General features: G+C 37.3%; 1 long non-coding RNA gene across 3 annotated transcripts in view; it reads left to right on the top strand.

Annotated features, from left to right (window-relative positions):
* LOC102547989 (uncharacterized) overlaps window positions 1-13051 on the top strand; it is a 79276-nt gene that overhangs the window by 58239 nt on the left and 7986 nt on the right. The window lies entirely within an intron of this gene.

Here is a 13051-nt window from a genome sequence, read left to right as displayed (position 1 = left end):
ATATTGGCTAGTATTGGAAATTTAGCCTATCATCTTTGGCTAGTGAGGTCATGGATCTTAGAGTAGAAATGGGTACTGACAGTTTTCCTAAAGTACAATAATTCCTAACTGTATTATAAATACTTATCCTTAAATTCACAGATAAATATAGCTTTGACGCCTCATCAAAAAAGATTCTTTTTGCAGTAGATGGAGACCATTATAGAAAGACACGAGTGGTCAAAATGCAGAGAATTCATTGACTTTGGGTTGTTCAGCCACAACTGATAAATCTACAATACAGCCCCCACATATAAAGCTCATGGAACATCGCAGAAGAGGGAGAAGAAAGATTGTAAGAGACAGGATCAGGAAGTCTACTATGAAATTGTATATTTCAGATATGACATGGAAGCTTCAACCAAAAAATTTCAACAATCTGGTTACCATAATTAGACCTGAATAATAAATATTAATACCATTTGACTTGTCAAACTGGATGGGGAAAATCTCATGGGCCTTATATGTAACTGAAGAATTACAAACATCCAACAACTGCTAGAAAAAAGAATTAGAGAAAAGTCTCCTAGTTGGTTATCCAATACCAGTGGCCAGCTTTAAAAAATATGTACATGCAAGTAACACTAAATTGACTCATTAAGTAGTTATGTAACTATTCTAGATACTATAAAATTGAAAATGCATTTATAAAATGCTGCATATTCAGTTTTAAGTTTGAATAATGAACAAGTTAAAAATATGTAATTCTGCATGTAAATATATACTTGATATTCTTTGCTATCTATTTACCAATTTAAATATACATCATGTGATAGACCATGTCAGTTATTTTATAACACAGATATTTTATTACAGATATTTGATAATTCGTTTAGAAAGTGTGTTACACAGAGAGCCCACACATATTTCTTCATGTATTTTTATTTCAAATATCTAAAGATATGAAAGGGGACTTTTAAATATAACAACTGTGCACAGATAGTCTCACTTTTATTGAACGCATTAGCATATTAGAATGACTACCCAGGGTGATCTACAGTGGGGCTTATGCATAATACCTCTAATCAGTGATCACTAAGAAATGTCAAGAAATGCATGATTTCCCTGCCCATGCAAGGAGAGGTTGATCTCAATTGCCTCTTTCTAAAGTTTTATTAACTCCTACAGGGAGGGATGAGGGGATGAATAACTTTCTTTCAAAAGAAAATCTAGGGACGTATTCAGAATACCATATGACTATTTGACTTGAATCAGTCACCTCGCTGAGCTGAGAAAGAATACGTCTTAATTAAATAGCTCTCATCCCACTTTAAAAGTCTCTCCATAATGTTTTCTTCTGAGAAATTTCATTGATTTTCACATTTGAAAGTACGTATTAAAATAATTTCTTAGCATTATGGTGATAGTTTTCATGTGGAATAAATTCTGATTCTCACTCAATCTTATACATCAAATACATTTTAAGTAAGATGTTTGTTCATATTTCTTATGTTATAAAATGTTTGTCACCGAGCTGATGCAGCTACTAAGTGAGTCCCTAGGTTCCATTTTTAGCACCATAAAATCAGCAAACAAATGAAAAATACTTTGTCTTTTGTGATAGATTTGAGCACTGGCTTCAGAGTTTCTTACACTTTGAGAATGACAGTTAAAGTTCATCATTTTCTGGAAAACTCAACAAAGTTCAGGCCTTGATGAATAGGAACAAAGGTATTAGACCATTAATTTAAGGCACATCACCAAGATCAGTCTGACTAAAACCTGAGAGCAAAAATTTATGAACACCTGAGTAAAAAAAATATTAGTAATTTCTAGAAATAATCCAAGGGATCTAAATCAGGGCTCCTACTCTACCTCTGTCCCATACCTCTAGCTGTAATGATTGACTTCTAAGAACAGCAAGAAAGACAATGACCATAAGACTAGCTACTTTTATAAAGGATTTGGATTCAGTGTCATGCTGTCCAGAGTTAGATACAACCAACAATAGCCTTGTAGCTTAGAGAAGGAGAGATGTTTACCAAACAACCAGAAAGTATGTGAGAGCATGCTCATTTTGATCTTGCTGTTCACATGTGGCCATGCACAGAACATTTTCCCTCAGTTTCTCTTCCTTTGCACTGGGCTATTAGGTTAGGCTATGTTTAGTTGTTTTCTAGGATAAAAACATTTATTCTTGCTATGTATTAAGAAAGCAGAGGAAGTGATATCCAGCTTCTCTTTAGATAGGGGATAACTCCCCTTTCCCTAAAGGCATTACAAGGCAAAGCAAAGTGAGCAAGACACTTCTGGACAAGAAGCTACCTGCTTCTTCGAGCAGTGCCTGATGACAAGGGTTCTTGCAGTGTTCTCAGAAACTTTTCCCAGCACCAAGTTAGCAGCAGCTGTTCCTTCAGTAGCTCCTGACAGAAGTCATTGTCAAACCAGGGATGTAGCTTCCAGGGATTGACTTCAGTAGAGAGGAGTGTAATAAGCAACAACTTTGAGAGGGTCTTCCTGGCCTTATCCTGTGACATGTGTCTCTAGTAGTGGGGCTGGTTTGTCCAGCGTGTTCTGTACCATGGTGACCACTTGGTGAATGGCTCACTCTGCTTTCATCATTAGAAAGCAGGAGTTACTTGCTGGTTTGCTCTCTGTGACACATCACAGTTCAGTAAAAAGATGATAAAAGAATGTGAAGAAATAGCACTCTGAAGTATCAAAATTATTTAAAGTTGTGTCTGGGCCAATTTTAAAGTCTAATTTTTTTCACTTATTACTCTTTCCTATTATTGCAGGTAGATGGTATCATATTCTGGTTTCTGATTCTGGTTGTCTTGCTTGCTTGTTTCTCATTCTTAAATCTTCTCTCTGTCTCTCTGTTTTTCTCTCTCTGTTATATTTTGTGCATGTTTGTGTATTTCTATTTTTGGAGTGCAGTGTTCATATATATATATATATATATATATATATATATATATATATATATATATATATATGTACATGTCTGCAGTATGCCGGTGCATGCGGAGGCTAGTGTACTTAACCCATTTCCCATGCTTTTGTTTTAATATTCTCTCATGGTACACAGAATTCTCCAATTCCTATTGACTCTTAGTGTTTCTCAGTGTTCCTGTCCTCACAGCATATGGAGAAGGCAGTTAAATGCTGATGTTCAGTCCTTCCATTTATGTTCCGAATCCAGATTTTCAGTAATAATTCCAGAAGGCATAAGAATCTTGCCAGCACTCCTGAGTAGTGTTGCACTGACTGTGTGTTTGGATACCTTCCTTCCCACCCGTATCAGATTTGCTTTCTCTGTTTACAGCTATCACTCATCTCAAATACTTTTCCCAGAAACAGATTGTTAGTCCAAAGATTAAATTCTCAAGTTGAAGATGTTTAGAAGCTGGAAGCTTTGTTTAAGCTCTCTAGAAGACCTGCCAACTCTTAGGAAACTTAGATTAGATTTTGTCGCTAATATATCAGCACCAAAGTAGTTTCTTCTGAGCTTTGCATCTAGGGTACTTTCTGATCTCCCAGAACAGCAAGTAGGAGAGCACTGCTCCTTGGCACAACTTTAAGTGACTCCTTAATGTGTGGGAAAACTGATGGCTATAGATTTTCCAGATGCTGATACAATTGAACTTGAAAAGATCCCTCCTTTTTTTCTTCCGTTTCTGTATCTCTCTGCATGTATATTCTGGGTCAGGATGCAAATTTAATTCCTTGAGAAAAGTTCCCCAAGGTACATATGCAAATGTACCCTAATTATGGCTATGCATTACATATGACTATGCCCTACCTTGTTAGAGTATTGGTTTCCATTATTAGAAATTTCCATATTTTAAATATTTATCATTGCTGTGATAAGTTAACATGGGATCACGTCATTGACTCTTTTACAAGTTTTTTTCCTCTCCAATATGTTAACATTGGGAAACAGGCATAATCTGATCACTGGAGCTGTATTTGATTGGAAATAAGTTTTGATCACATGATGTCATTACTGTTGAAAATTTCTACCTGGAAATATCAGAAGAGTTAGTAAACAAAGAATATGGAAAATAAATAGCTATAAATTATTTAAAAAATTGAAAACATATCAATAATCAATCGTGCATGTGGGGAGATAATATCAAGGATCTTGGTTTGACATATTTTAGACATATTTTAGAAGGCTAGGTAAAAAACAATTCATGAGAGAAGGTGATATGCTAGAAGAGTTATGAGAATATGTAAAGTTTATTAATAGTCAGGGGTAAGAGTATAGATTTCTTTTTTTTTTATCACATCGGGATACATTTATATCTTGGAACATCTCATAAATGACTTCTTCCTTTTCCTCAGTCTTTAAATTACACACCATTTATAGTTACATTAACTAAGGTCACCATAAAGTGGAATATGTAACTTGTTTGTCCAAAATTATTACCAAAACAAGTGAATTTCAAATAAATGCCTTCTCATAGCCTCCCATCTCCCTGGGGATAAAGTGGTCAGCCCACCTTTGTTAGCCCTTTCTCCACTCTACTGGCTACCTGTCTTCTGTGAGTCTAGTTTTTTTTTTTCTCTCTTTATTTTTTATTACCTTGAATATTTCTTATATACATTTCAAGTGTTATTCCCTTTCCCGGTTTCCGGGCAAACATCCCCCTCCCCCTCCCCTTCCTTATGGGTGTTCCCCTCCCAACCCTCCCCCCATTGCCGCCCTCCCCCCATAGTCTAGTTCACTGGGGGTTCAGTCTTAGCAGGACCCAGGGCTTCCCCTTCCACTGGTGCTCTTACTAGGATATTCATTGCTACCTATGGGGTCAGAGTCCAGGGTCAGTCCATGTATAGTCTTTAGGTAGTGGCTTAGTCCCTGGAAGCTCTGGTTGCTTGACATTGTTCTACTTTTGGGGTCTCGAGCCCCTTCAAGCTCTTCCAGTTCTTTCTCTGATTCCTTCAACGGGGGACCTATTCTCAGTTCAGTGGTTTGCTGCTGGCATTCGCCTCTGTATTTGCTGTATTCTGGCTGTGTCTCTCAGGAGCGATCTACATCCGGCTCCTGTCGGTCTGCACTTCTTTGCTTCATCCATCTTGTCTAATTGGGTGGCTGTATATGTATGGGCCACATGTGGGGCAGGCTCTGAATGGGTGTTCCTTCAGTCTCTGTTTTAATCTTTGCCTCTCCCTTCCCTGCCAAGGGTATTCTTTTTCCTCATTTAAAGAAGGAGTGAAGCATTCACATTTTGATCATCCGTCTTGAGTTTCGTTTGTTCTAGGGATCTAGGGTAATTCAAGCATTTGGGCTAATAGCCACTTATCAATGAGTGCATACCATGTATGTCTTTCTGTGATTGGGTTAGCTCACTCAGGATGATATTTTCCAGTTCCAACCATTTGCCTACGAATTTCATAAACTCGTTGTTTTTGATAGCTGAGTAATATTCCATTGTGTAGATGTACCACATTTTCTGTATCCATTCCTCTGTTGAAGGGCATCTGGGTTCTTTCCAGTTTCTGGCTATTATAAATAAGGCTGCGATGAACATAGTGGAGCACGTGTCTCTTTTATATGTTGAGGCATCTTTTGGGTATATGCCCAAGAGAGGTATAGCTGGATCCTCAGGCAGTTCAATGTCCAATTTTCTGAGGAACCTCCAGACTGATTTCCAGAATGGTTTTACCAGTCTGCAATCCCACCAACAATGGAGGAGTGTTCCTCTTTCTCCACATCCTCGCCAGCATCTGCTGTCACCTGAGTTTTTGATCTTAGCCATTCTCACTGGTGTGAGGTGAAATCTCAGGGTTTTTTTCATTTGCATTTCCCTTATGACTAAAGATGTTGAACATTTCTTTAGGTGTTTCTCAGCCATTCGGCATTCCTCAGCTGTGAATTCTTTGTTTAGCTCTGAACCCCATTTTTTTAATAGGGTTATTTGTTTCCCTGCGGTCTAACTTCTTGAGTTCTTTGTATATTTTGGATATAAGGCCTCTATCTGTTGTAGGATTGGTAAAGATCTTTTCCCAATCTGTTGGTTGCTGTTTTGTCCTAACCACAGTGTCCTTTGCCTTACAGAAGCTTTGTAGTTTTATGAGATCCCATTTGTCGATTCTTGATCTTAGAGCATAAGCCATTGGTGTTTTGTTCAGGAAATTTTTTCCAGTGCCCATGTGTTCCAGATGCTTCCCTAGTTTTTCTTCTATTAGTTTGAGTGTGTCTGGTTTGATGTGGAGGTCCTTGATCCACTTGGACTTAAGCTTTGTACAGGGTGATAAGGATGGATCGATCTGCATTCTTCTACATGTTGCCCTCCAGTTGAACCAGCACCATTTGCTGAAAATGCTATCTTTTTTCCATTGGATGGTTTTGGCTCCTTTGTCAAAAATCAAGTGACCATAGGTGTGTGGGTTCATTTCTGGGTCTTCAATTCTATTCCATTGGTCTATCTGTCTGTCTCTGTACCAATACCATGCAGTTTTTATCACTATTGCTCTGTAATACTGCTTGAGTTCAGGGATAGTGATTCCCCCTGAAGTCCTTTTATTGTTGAGGATAGCTTTAGCTATCCTGGGTTTTTTGTTATTCCAGATGAATTTGCAAATTGTTCTGTCTAACTCTTTGAAGAATTGGATTGGTATTTTGATGGGGATTGCATTGAATCTGTAGATTGCTTTTGGTAAAATGGCCATTTTTACTATATTAATCCTGCCAATCCATGAGCATGGGAGATCTTTCCATCTTCTGAGGTCTTCTTCAATTTCTTTCCTCAGTGTCTTGAAGTTCTTATTGTACAGATCTTTTACTTGCTTGGTTAAAGTCACACTGAGGTACTTTATATTATGTGAGACTATTATGAAGGGTGTCGTTTCCCTAATTTCTTTCTCGGCTTGTTTCTCTTTTGTATAGAGGAAGGCAACTGATTTATTTGAGTTAATTTTATACCCAGCCACTTTGCTGAAGTTGTTTATCAGCTTTAGTAGTTCTCTGGTGGAACTTTTGGGATCACTTAAATATACTATCATGTCATCTGCAAATAGTGATATTTTGACCTCTTCTTTTCCGATCTGTATCCCCTTGATCTCCTTTTGTTGTCTGATTGCTCTGGCTAGAACTTCAAGAACTATATTGAATAAGTAGGGAGAGAGTGGGCAGCCTTGTCTAGTCCCTGATTTTAGTGGGATTGCTTCAAGTTTCTCTCCATTTAGTTTAAAGTTAGCAACTGGTTTGCTGTATATGGCTTTTACTATGTTTAGTTATGGGCCTTGAATTCCTATTCTTTCCAGGACTTTTATCATGAAGGGGTGTTGAATTTTGTCAAATGCTTTCTCAGCATCTAATGAAATGATCATGTGGTTCTGTTCTTTCAGTTTGTTTATATAATGGATCACGTTGATGGTTTTCCGTATATTAAACCATCCCTGCATGCCTGGGATGAAGCCTACTTGATCATGGTGGATGATTGTTTTGATGTGCTCTTGAATTCGGTTTGCCAGAATTTTATTGAGTATTTTTGCGTCGATATTCATAAGGGAAATTGGTCTGAAGTTCTCTTTCTTTGTTGTGTCTTTGTGTGGTTTAGGTATAAGAGTAATTGTGGCTTCGTAGAAGGAATTCGGTAGGGCTCCATCTGTTTCAATTTTGTGGAATAGTTTGGATAATATTGGTATGAGGTCTTCTATGAAGGTTTGATAGAATTCCGCACTAAACCCGTCTGGACCTGGGCTCTTTTTGGTTGGGAGACCTTTAATGACTGCTTCTATTTCCTTAGGAGTTATGGGGTTGTTTAACTGGTTTATCTGTTCCTGATTTAAGTTCGATACCTGGTATCTGTCTAGGAAATTGTCCATTTCCTGAAGATTTTCAAGTTTTGTTGAATATAGATTTTTATAGTAAGATCTGATGATTTTTTGAATTTCCTCTGAATCTGTAGTTATGTCTCCCTTTTCATTTCTGATTTTGTTAATTTGGACGCACTCTCTGTGTCCTCTCGTTAGTCTGGCTAAGGGTTTATCTATCTTGTTGATTTTCTCAAAGAACCAACTTTTGGTTCTGTTGATTCTTTCTATGGTCCTTTTTGTTTCTACTTGGTTGATTTCAGCTCTGAGTTTGATCATTTCCTGCCTTCTACTCCTCCTGGGTGTATTTGCTTCTTTTTGTTCTAGAGCTTTTAGGTGTGCTGTCAAGCTGCTGACATATGCTCTTTCCTGTTTCTTTCTGCAGGCACTCAGCGCTATGAGTTTTCCTCTTAGCACAGCTTTCATTGTGTCCCATAAGTTTGGGTATGTTGTACCTTCATTTTCATTAAATTCTAAAAAGTTTTTAATTTCTTTATTTATTTCTTCCTTGTCCAGGTTATCATTGAGTAGAGCATTGTTAAATTTCCACGTATATGTGGGCATTCTTCCCTTATTGTTATTGAAGACCAGTTTTAGGCCGTGGTGGTCCGATAGCACGCACGGGATTATTTCTATATTTCTGTACCTGTTGAGGCCTGTTTTTTGACCAAGTATATGATCAATTTTGGAGAAAGTACCATGAGGAGCTGAGAAGAAGGTATATCCTTTTGCTTTAGGATAGAATGTTCTATAAATATCCGTTAAGTCCATTTGGCTCATGACTTCTCTTAGTCTGTCGACATCACTGTTTAATTTCTGTTTCCATGATCTGTCCATTGATGAGAGTGGGGTGTTGAAATCTCCCACTATTATTGTGTGAGGTGCAATGTGTGTTTTCAGCTTTAGTAAGGTTTCTTTTACGTATGTAGGTGCCCTTGTATTTGGGGCATAGATATTTAGGATTGAGAGTTCATCTTGGTGGATTTTTCCTTTGATGAATATGAAGTGTCCTTCCTTATCTTTTTTGATGACTTTTAGTTGGAAATTGATTTTATTTGATATTAGAATGGCTACTCCAGCTTGCTTCTTCTGACCATTTGCTTGGAAAGTTGTTTTCCAGCCTTTCACTCTGAGGTAGTGTCTGTCTTTGTCTCTAAGGTGTGTTTCCTGTAGGCAGCAGAATGCAGGGTCCTCGTTGCATATCCAGTTTGTTAATCTATGTCTTTTTATTGGGGAGTTGAGGCCATTGATGTTGAGAGATATTAAGGAATAGTGATTATTGCTTCCCGTTATATTCATATTTGGATGTGAGGTTATGTTTGTGTGCTTTCATTCTCTTTGTTTTGTTGCCAAGATGATTAGTTTCTTGCTTCTTCTAGGGAATAGCTTGCCTCCTAATGTTGGGCTTTACCATTTATTATCCTTTGTAGTGCTGGATTTGTAGAAAGATATTGTGTAAATTTGGTTTTGTCATGGAATATCTTGGTTTCTCCATCAATGTTAATTGAGAGTTTTGCTGGATACAGTAACCTGGGCTGTCATTTGTGTTCTCTTAGGGTCTGTATGACATCAGTCCAGGATCTTCTGGCCTTCATAGTTTCTGACGAGAAGTCTGGTGTGATTCTGATAGGTCTGCCTTTATATGTTACTTGACCTTTTCCCCTTACTCCTTTTAATATTCTTCTTTGTTTTGTGCATTAGGTGTTTTGACTATTATGTGATGGGAGGAGTTTCTTTTCTGGTCCAATCTATTTGGAGTTCTGTAGTCTTCTTGTATGTTTATGGGCATCTCTTTCTTTAGGTTAGGGAAGTTTTCTTCTATGATTTTGTTGAAGATATTTACTGGTCCTTTGAGCTGGGTGTCTTCACTCTCTTCTCTACCTATTATCCTTAGGTTTGATCTTCTCATTGAGTCCTGGATTTCCTGTATGTTTTGGACCAGTAGCTTTTTCCGCTTTATATTATCTTTGTCAGTTGAGTCAATGATTTCTATGGAATCTTCTGCTCCTGAGATTCTCTCTTCCATCTCTTGTATTCTGTTGGTGAAGCTTGTATCTACAGCTCCTTGTCTCTTCTTTTGGTTTTCTATATCCAGGGTTGTTTCCATGTGTTCTTTCTTGATTGCTTCTATTTCCATTTTTAATTCCTTCAACTGTTTGATTGTGTTTTCCTGGAATTCTTTCAGGTATTTTTGTGTCTCCTCTCTATGGGCTTCTACTTGTTTATTTATGTTTTCCTGGAATTCTTTCAGGGATTTTTGTGTCTCCCCTCTATGGGCTTCTACTTGTTTATTTATGTTTTCCTGGAATTCTTTCAGGCATTTTTGCGATTCCTCTCTGTAGGCTTCTACTTGTTCTCTAAGGGAGTTCTTCATGTCTTTCTTGAAGTCCTCCAGCATCATGAACAAAAATGATTTTGAAACTAGATCTTGCTTTTCAGGTGTGTTTGGATATTCCATGTTTGTTTTGATGGGAGAATTGGGCTCCGATGGTGCCATTTAGTCTTGATTTCTGTTGCTTGGGTTCCTGCGCTTGCCTCTCGCCATCAGATTATCTCTAGTGTTACTTTGTTCTGCTATTTCTGACAGTGGCTAGACTGTCCTATAAGCCTGTGTGTCAGGAGTGCTGTAGACCTGTTTTCCTCTCTTTCAGTCAGTTATGGGGACAGAGTGTTCTTCTTTCGGGCGTGTAGTTTTTCCTCTGTACAGGTCTTCAGCTCTTCCTGTGGGCCTGTGTCTTGAGTTCACCAGGCAGCTTTCTTGCAGCAGAAAATTTGGTCTTACCTGTGGTCCCGAGGCTCAAGTTCGCTCGTGGGGTGCTTCCCACGGGCTCTCTGCGGTGGCAGCAACCAGGAAGACCTGTGCCGCCCCTTCCGGGAGCTTCAGTGCACCAGGGTTCCAGATGGTCTTTGGCTTTTTCCTCTGGCGTCCGAGATGTGTGTGCGGAGAGCAGTCTCTTCTGGTTTCCCAGGCTTGTCTGCCTCTCTGAAGGTTTAGCCAAGGGTATAGATTTCTAAATATAGTTTAAGGGTATGACTTTAAATTATTTTTATATCTTATTCAGTATCAGTATAACTTTTGGAAATCTGAATATTTTACTTATTTTTCATTTTCCTTCTTTATTAAATGACATTCATAATTATAGTATTTATGTCAGAAGCAACTGTAAGAACAATATATGCTTTGTAAATTATAAAGATCCTATTCATACCAGTTTTGTTTAGCTATGAATTCATTCTATGAATTTAAAGAAAGGGAATAACATTTGAAATGTAAATAAAAAATACACAATTTAATAAAAATGGGTAAAAAAAAAGCAAGAAAATAATCTCCATGCAATGAAACCAAAAGAAGAGAGCAACATACAAGTAATTATAACTCTAAAATCAAAAATAACAGGAAACAACAATCACTATTCCCTAATATCTCTTAAATCAATGGACTCAACTCCCCCATTGAAAAAACAATCATCTAGGATATGTGCAGACTAAAATTTAGGTTTTTTTTTTTTTTTGGTTCTTTTTTTCGGATCTGGGGACCGAACCCAGGGCCTTGCGCTTCCTAGGTAAGCGCTTTACCACTGAGCTAAATCCCCAGCCCCTAAAATTTAGTTTTGAGTATGACAGACAGAGGCTCTGGCATAATAGACTGTTTAGCTCAAAGTCAGAATAGTATTAATGAGTTTCACTTTGTGTTAAAAATCCACTAGAGTTTATGTTCAGGGCTCAATTTTATGTAAGTTTGAGGGATATTTTGAGAGTTGGAAATGCCCATATTTACCCTTTCATTTATTATGCCATGTAAATAAGTTGGGCAAGGGTTGCATTCAGATGTTTATAAATTAGGAGAGTGATCCACTGAGTCATTCTAACTAGAACTGTTCATTTCTTCACTTCAGGTTATAAGCTACATACTCAAAAGTTAATACTTTAAAATTAAATTCCCTTAAAAATATTCTTTTGACAGTTCAATTTTATCTAATTTTAAAGAATTTGGTTTAAAAATATTTTTGAGAAATCTCCTTTGAGAGCTACAATGCTAGGTAATTTCATTTTAATTTTTAAAGTTGTATTTTGAATTACCTTGCTAACTAGTTTTATAATGTTCTGTCACTCCAAAAAGACATAGATTTATTAAATTAAAATTGTGGAACAAGACATACAGATCCCAAAACAACATCCTCCAGGCCATTGCCATTGTACTTGATTACTTATCAAACTTATGTGGTAGGACTGCTGTGTAAAGACACATTTCAGCTATAAGACAGAGAAATCACTCTCAGAAGAACCAAGAAACTTCATATCTGCTATCTAGCTTCTATAGGATTGTAAAACACTATGTGGACTGGTGAGATATTGGGGATATCAATTGTTTTACCCAGTGTGGGCTTTCCATGCTACAACAGACATATCGGCCAAGCTGTGCCTACTGGTGTACAAACACCAGTACTATTATAAAGTATCAAATGGCATTCTGATTGAAGGCCAGATCTGAAGGAAGAAATTTCAAGCCTAGTGTTGTAATCTTGCCAAACCATTCCATAGTCATATGTCTTAGGGTAGAATCTGATGTTGTTTTGTTAAATGATCATTTAATAGAAGGAGCACTATTTACACATTTTCCTAAACGAATGAATATATATATATATATATATATATATACACAATGCATACACCTTTTGAGATCTATTTCACTCATTTTTGGTGTAGGAACATATGGAGAATCTCCTTGATCTAGAATCATAAAGTATCCTATCTCCACTTTCAAACTCTGAGTAAACATATCATCTAATGAAGAACGATTTTCAGAGGGATGTAATCTATGGATTCATGTTACTGAGCAAGTCCTCTATTCCTCAGCTATATCCTGCTACCATTTTACTTCTGGTTTTAAAGCAAGGTCTCACCAAGATATCTGGACTTAGCCTTGAACTCACTCCAAAGTCCAGGTAGGCCTAAGATCATCCTGCCTTAACCTCTGGAGTATCTGGGATTACAGGACAACTCCACTAGGCCTAGCTTCATGAAGCTGAATAATGACATCTTTGATTCTCAATTTCTGTGATGAACACTGGAAGGTCTTTCTGGATCTTTCATATTTTAATTTACGACAATGATAGTTTTTATGTGCTTTGATGAAATTGTACTATAACTTTAAAATTCTTTATTTGGCTTATTTCAGGAAACTGTTTTGAAGGCCACCATTTAGAAATCTTATTGTTTTTAACTCTCAAATGTTCTGTCCATACCA

This window comes from Rattus norvegicus, chromosome 4, assembly GCF_021556685.1.
Source record: "Rattus norvegicus strain SHRSP/BbbUtx chromosome 4, alternate assembly SHRSP_T2T, whole genome shotgun sequence".
Lineage (NCBI taxonomy): Eukaryota > Metazoa > Chordata > Mammalia > Rodentia > Muridae > Rattus > Rattus norvegicus.
This window is presented reverse-complemented; position numbering and strand designations above follow the sequence as displayed.